Source organism: Ictalurus punctatus, chromosome 19 (assembly GCF_001660625.3).
Source record: "Ictalurus punctatus breed USDA103 chromosome 19, Coco_2.0, whole genome shotgun sequence".
In the NCBI taxonomy this organism is placed as follows: Eukaryota; Metazoa; Chordata; class Actinopteri; order Siluriformes; family Ictaluridae; genus Ictalurus; species Ictalurus punctatus.
This window is the reverse complement of record NC_030434.2, coordinates 23,773,864-23,781,349: the sequence shown is the minus strand read 5'-3', so window position 1 is coordinate 23,781,349 and position 7,486 is coordinate 23,773,864. Positions and strand designations below refer to the sequence as shown.

The window sequence follows — 7,486 nt, the reverse complement described above, 5'->3', positions numbered from 1 at the left end:
TCCTGGTTGTCTCTGCCATGAGGTTAAATGGTTGCAGGAAACAAAATCGATGTCAATCTTTGGATTTGAACCCTGTTGAAATCCTGTGGTCGAAATTGAAGAAGGTATGTACTCGGATACTTTATATGCCCAAGTCCTGGTTGGGTCTGCCAGGAGGTTAAGTCTTAGAAGACGGAATTGATTACAGGACACATAATCAATCAGCCCCGATGTCCAGATTTAGGGTTAGATATTCTATCGAAAACACTTGGTTGCGTCTGCCATGTTGTTAAAACTTGCGAGACAGAAATGGTCGCAGGACACAAACACACAAAATAAGTGAGTTCATCAATTTAAACCCCATTGAAACCAGGAGGTCTTAATTGAAGAGGGTCAGTACCAGGATCCTTTATCCAAACACTTGGTTGCCTCTACAATGTGGTTAAGACTTGGTCTTATGAAATTAAGTTCACCAAGGTTAAGAAATAGTCGCAGGACAAAAAAAAAATCAATCTTAGTTTCTTGATAGAACTTTCAGTTTCCTTAATGACACCATGTGGTCTGAATTAAAACGAGCATTCACATGTACCTGCAAAAACCTAAGAATATATGTAAGGCAGCTTGAAAGGTTCCGCCTGGAGGACGATCCGTTACGAGTGTCTGTAAATTGTTTAGACATTACCGTGAATGATCCACAGTTAGGATTCTCTCTAGAGGAGGGTTCATCAAATATGAAGTCATAAGAGTGCCGATCATATTGCAAACAAGTGTTTCGCAGCAAACCGGAGGGCGCCAATAATTTTGTCGAAACAAAAGAGCAGAAAAATAGGTCCTAAAACTTGTACAGGATTAAATGCGTCCAACGTGTTTGTTCTTTATTTGTTTCAGTCTTCGACGATGACTTCTTTAGGCTGCTTCCTCACGCCGAAACCTCCAGCCGACGGTAACCCACCACGCTTATCCAAGACGAGGGCAGAGGAAAAAGGGATAGAAAGAAGAGCAAAAGCAGATGTTTCAAATATGCGTCAAAAGAAAACAGCACGAAGACTCCCGACCACGATGGAACGAGGAGAAAAGCCAAGAGTGTGCTTGTGTAAGAAAGCAATCCATCACTTCGCACACCGCACTTAGCGTAAGCAGGTAAAGAGGAGCGCGCTTCATCACTTTCTGCTGCACACCAGCTGGGTTAGGAGGGATAGAGCCAATTGTAGATGAATGACCTTGAACGCACAGAAATGCATGCACACGCACACACACACACACACACACACACACACACACACACACACACACACACCGTCACCCCACTAAACTCACAGACACGTGTACATGCACAAAGACACACAGCTGGGAGATGGATGAAACATGGAGGATGATGGGGGAGATGAATCTGTGGGTTAAATCAACTAGCACTTTTGTGGTCGGAACCATCAAATTGGCAGGTGTCACAGAGAGAACGTGGACACACACACACACACGCACACACGCACACACACAGAAGCTCTGATAGTCGAAATGCTTGTAATTATGTCCTGAAATGGACACTGAAAAAGCAAAATTCTGAAGTGACTTTTTTTTTTTTTTTTTTGAGTTAAATTTTTTTTTCATCGACATTTCGGAGTCACTTACACGCTTCTATCTCTTCGTCTCAAACCGAAGTGGAGTGGAAATTCACCTGTAAAATGAGAAATCACTACCAAGACTTGAATGTGCACGTAAGTGTTTTATTCAGTCAGCAATTGCTCACGAGCCCGGGTAGTCACTCTTACACTCAGGAAACTGGAGCATACATATATATGTATATAGTTACGTTCATGAATTATTCCTTTTGTTATTATTCTTATTCATTTAGCAAAGGACAAAGAAATGTGACACCGACATAAGCCCTTTATGAACATTTAATAACATCTCTTGTTGCAACATGACACTACATAAGCCCTTTATAAACATTTAATAACATCTCTTGTTGCAACATGACACCTACATAAGCCCTTTATAAACATTTGATAACATCTCTTGTTGCAACATGACACTACATAAGCCCTTTATAAACATTTAATAACATCTCTTGTTGCAACATGACACTACATAAGCCCTTTATAAACATTTAATAACATCTCTTGTTGCAACATGACACTACATAAGCCCTTTATAAACATTTAATAACATCTCTTGTTGCAACATGACACTACATAAGCCCTTTATAAACATTTAATAACATCTCTTGTTGCAACATGACACTACATAAGCCCTTTATAAACATTTGATAACATCTCTTGTTGCAACATGACACTACATAAGCCCTTTATGAACATTTAATAACATCTCTTGTTGCAACATGACACTACATAAGCCCTTTATAAACATTTGATAACATCTCTTGTTCCAACTTGACACCTACATAAGCCCTTTATAAACATTTGATAACATCTCTTGTTCCAACATGACACCTACATAAGCCCTTTATAAACATTTAATAACATCTCTTGTTGCAACATGACACTACATAAGCCCTTTATAAACATTTAATAACATCTCTTGTTGCAACATGACACTACATAAGCCCTTTATAAGCATTTAATAACATCTCTTGTTGCAACATGACACTACATAAGCCCTTTATAAACATTTGATAACATCTCTTGTTGCAACATGACACTACATAAGCCCTTTATAAACATTTGATAACATCTCTTGTTGCAACATGACACTACATAAGCCCTTTATAAACATTTGATAACATCTCTTGTTGCAACATGACACCTACATAAGCCCTTTATAAACATTTGATAACATCTCTTGTTGCAACATGACACTACATAAGCCCTTTATAAACATTTGATAACATCTCTTGTTGCAACATGACACCTACATAAGCCCTTTATAAGCATTTAATAACTCCTCTTGTTCCAAAATGACACCTACACAAGCCCTTTATAAACATTTAATAACTCCTCTTGTTCCAAAATGACACCTACATAAGCCCTTTATAAACATTTAATAACATCTCTTGTTGCAAAATGACACTACATAAGCCTTTTATAAACATTTGATAACATCTCTTGTTGCAACATGACACCTACATAAGCCCTTTATAAGCATTTAATAACTCCTCTTGTTGCAACATGACACTACATAAGCCCTTTATAAGCATTTGATAACATCTCTTGTTGCAACATGACACCTACATAAGCCCTTTATAAGCATTTGATAACATCTCTTGTTGCAACATGACACCTACATAAGCCCTTTATAAACATTTAATAACTCCTCTTGTTCCAAAATGACACCTACATAAGCCCTTTATAAACATTTAATAACTCCTCTTGTTCCAAAATGACACCTACATAAGCCCTTTATAAACATTTGATAACATCTCTTGTTGCAACATGACACTACATAAGCCCTTTATAAACATTTAATAACATCTCTTGTTCCAACATGACACCTACATAAGCCCTTTATAAACATTTGATAACATCTCTTGTTGCAACATGACACTACATAAGCCCTTTATAAACATTTGATAACATCTCTTGTTCCAACATGACACTACATAAGCCCTTTATGAACATTTGATAACATCTTTTGTTCCAGCATGACTACATATGCGTTTTATAAACATTTGATAACATCTCTTGTTCCAACATGACACCTACATATGCGTTTTATAAACATTTGATAACATCTCTTGTTCCAACATGACACTACATAAGCCCTTTATGAACATTTAATAACATCTCTTGTTCCAACATGACACTACATAAGCCCTTTATGAACATTTAATAACATCTCTTCTTCCAACATGACACTACATAAGCCCTTTATAAACATTTGATAACATCTCTTGTTCCAACATGACACCTACATAAGCCCTTTATAAACTTTTAATAACATCTCTTGTTCCAACATGACACTACATAAGCCCTTTATAAACATTTGATAACATCTTTTGTTCCAGCATGACTACATATGCGTTTTATAAACATTTGATTACATCTCTTGTTCCAACATGACACTACATAAGCCCTTTATGAACATTTAATAACATCTCTTGTTCCAACATGACACTACATAAGCCCTTTATGAACATTTAATAACATCTCTTGTTCCAACATGACACTACATAAGCCCTTTATGAACATTTAATAACATCTCTTCTTCCAACATGACACTACATAAGCCCTTTATAAACATTTGATAACATCTCTTGTTCCAACACGACACCTACATAAGCCCTTTATAAACTTTTAATAACATCTCTTGTTCCAGCATGACTACATATGCGTTTGATAAACATTTAATAACATCTCTTGTTCCAACATGACACTACATAAGCCCTTTATAAACATTTAATATCTCTTGTTCCAACATGACTACCTATGCATTTTATAAACATTTAATAACATCTCTTGTTCCAACATGACACCTACATAAGCCCTTCATAAACATTTAATAACATCTCTTGTTCCAACACGACACCTACATAAGCCCTTTATAAACATTTAATAACATCTCTTGTTCCAAAATGACACCTACATAAGCCCTTTATGAACATTTATAGCAGCTTATATTCCAACACAGACTTTTTTCTACATGGTATACTTTCTCTGACCCTCAATTAGAGTGACTCTAGATTTGATGTCCTTGTATAAGCTCTTACTACAGAAATGGCTAAGTATGACCCACTGACGTTCTGACCAATCAAAATCAAGAATTTAAAAGTGATGCGGTCTACATTGCTTTGTTTGTGAGTATATAAGGTGTGCATTCATGTTCAAGTACTGAGACACTGTGAAATTACTGCACACTGAAAATCAGTTCTCTCTCTCTCTAGCGAGAGCAGACGCGCGGAAGCCACCGTCTCTGCTGTGTTTCTAATCAGTCCCGTTTCCCGACTCGACTTGTCTCCGGTCTTCAGGAATTTTGGCAAAATGTCCAATTTCCAAGCAGTAAAGAACTCTTAACATTGATGTCATGGAACTTTGTCGGACGATGGGAAATGTTAGGTGGAGTTCACGTAAAAGCAGTGCAAAGATCTTTTGTACCCTGGAGAGACTGAGATACAGAAATGATACACATTTTATCTGCACATTTGAGGGAATCGTGAGGCTTCTCGTGTCTCAAAACAAACAAAAAAAATGTCACAGAGATGAGAAGTTCAGTCACCAAACAAGCTTCCCTGGATGGATTCACAAAAACACAAATCAAGTCTCTGCTAACACTGGAGATTAGACGACTCTTGGCACCCCAAATAAATAGACACAAAGAAGGAGAGTGTAGTAGATCTCTCTCTTTCTCTCTCTCTCTTTCTCTCTCTCTCTCTCTCTCACACACACGCACACACGCACACACGCACATACACACTTTAGTTTTAGATAAATACAAATCAAGAAATGGCGGAATTCCCAGACCTCACACATACAAAGAAAGTGTTTCGCCTGGCAATCAGTGTTACCAGGGACTCTGAACAGCCATCAGAGAGAAACTCACACACACACACACACACACACACACACACACACACACACACACACACACACACACACACACACACTCTATGCTATTGAACGGATGAGGTAAAAAAGATGGCTGACCTTTTATTTGGCTGAGTTCTGGGCTCCTGCCTGCTGGAAAGGCCACCATTTCATTGGGTGGAGCTCTGCCTTAAAAAAAGTTTGTAAGCCTTATGTATAGAAGACATCGAAGTTTTTTGTTCTCGCAGAGATACACACAATAAAAAGACGAGCACATGCATATGCAAAAGCACAACCTATTTTTTTTTATCATAGGTGATAACGATGTTCTTCGATGTTGGCTACACAGATACTAGTCCAGGCTCTTGTCATATTAAAACTGGACTACTGCAACTCACTACTCTCGGGCCTCCCGGCAGCTCCATCAAACCCCTTCAGATGATTCAGAATGCAGCCGCACGCCTCGTCTTCAACCAGCCCGAGAGAACCCAAGTCACACCCGTCTTCATCTCCCTCCACTGACTTCCTGTATCCGCCCGCATCAAATTCAAGGCCTTGATGCTCACCTACAAGACCTTGTCTGGAACAGCTCCCTCCTACCTCAACTCTCTCCTGAAGGCGTACGTTCCCTCACGCAACCTGCGAACGGTTAACGACCGACGCTTAGTAGTTCCTACTCAGCGTGGCGCAAGGTCCCTTTCCAGAACCTTCACACTAACTGTTCCTCAGTGGTGGAATGAACTTCAAACTCAATCCGGACCACAGAATCTCTCTCTATCTTCAAAAAACAGCTAAAGACCCACCTCTTCCCTGAACACCTAACCAACCCATAAAAAAAAAAAAAAAAAAAATGACTCTGGCACTTACACATCTACTCTGCGCATGTTGTTTCTTCTGGAACTCAGTTAACAGATCTTGTACGGTAGCACTACTTGTATTGTTCTCTGCTTGATACATCTCTTTGCTTGTATCTTCTCATTTGTAAGTCGCTTTGGATAAAAGCGTCCGCTAAAATGAATAAATGTAAATGTAATGATGTGCTTGTCAAATTCCCCCGTTTTGTATTTTGGACCGTTCTGTAGTCTGTCATGGCTGTATTATGCAACGTTCCCTGGGATTAGTTTCAGTTAAATGAAAGGATAAAACTCGGAAACGGTCCTGTTAAAGAAGCCAGAAAAGTGACGTTTCACCAAACAAATATGCGAGTGGTCTGAACGCGTAACGATCGGGACATTGCTTTTCATGCAGTTTACATCATCGCGGTGAAAAGGTGGATGTTTACGAAGATTCTTCTACCAATTCTACAGAACTGGTGCAAACTGCTGCACTACAAGCGAAAAACACGTTTAAAAAGCCTTTAAGTATTCAAAACTTAGATGTTTACTAAGATCCTTCTAGAAACCCAGAATACTATGTAAAATATCAGTAAGCTTAATATATATATATATATATATATATATATATATATATATATATATATATATATATATATATATATATATATATGTATAATTTTATCCATAAAATTGATAGGACCTATGTACTCATCATGTAGCTATGAGAGAGAGGGGTATATTTCCTGATCAAAAATGTAGTTAAAATCAGTCTCAGCCTATGGACTGAAATATATATTGTTTCGGTAGTGACGTGAAAATATGCGACACTTTTTTATATAAAGTTTCATGATTTACAAAGAAAATATTGAATCATTTTTTTAACCTCACCTTTTTTAAAAAACAAAAACAAAATGATATCAACAGATATTAAATGAAAACCTGACTGCCTCTGCCAGAAAGTTTCAAATGGGCCGTGGTCGGATCTTCCAGCAGGACGATGATCCAAAACATACATCAGAATCAATACAAAAATGGTTTACTGACCACAAAATCAAGCTCCTGCCATGACCATCCCAGTCCCCTGACCTGAACCCCATAGAAAACCTGTGGGGTGAACTGAAGAGGAGAGTCCACCAGCATGGACCTCGAAATGTGAAGGATCTGGAGAGATTCTGTACGGAGGAACGCTCTCAG

At 38.2% G+C, this 7,486-nt stretch overlaps 1 long non-coding RNA gene across 1 annotated transcript; it reads right to left on the bottom strand.

Moving 5' to 3' along the window:
• Positions 1 to 1,689: 1,689 nt before the first annotated feature.
• On the bottom strand, positions 1,690 to 6,229 carry LOC124629243 (uncharacterized). The gene is made up of 2 exons (XR_006984181.2): positions 5,577 to 6,229; positions 1,690 to 5,037 (listed from the first exon to the last, which is right to left on the bottom strand). It is a non-coding gene; the product is annotated as an uncharacterized LOC124629243 (long non-coding RNA).
• Positions 6,230 to 7,486: the final 1,257 nt, after the last annotated feature.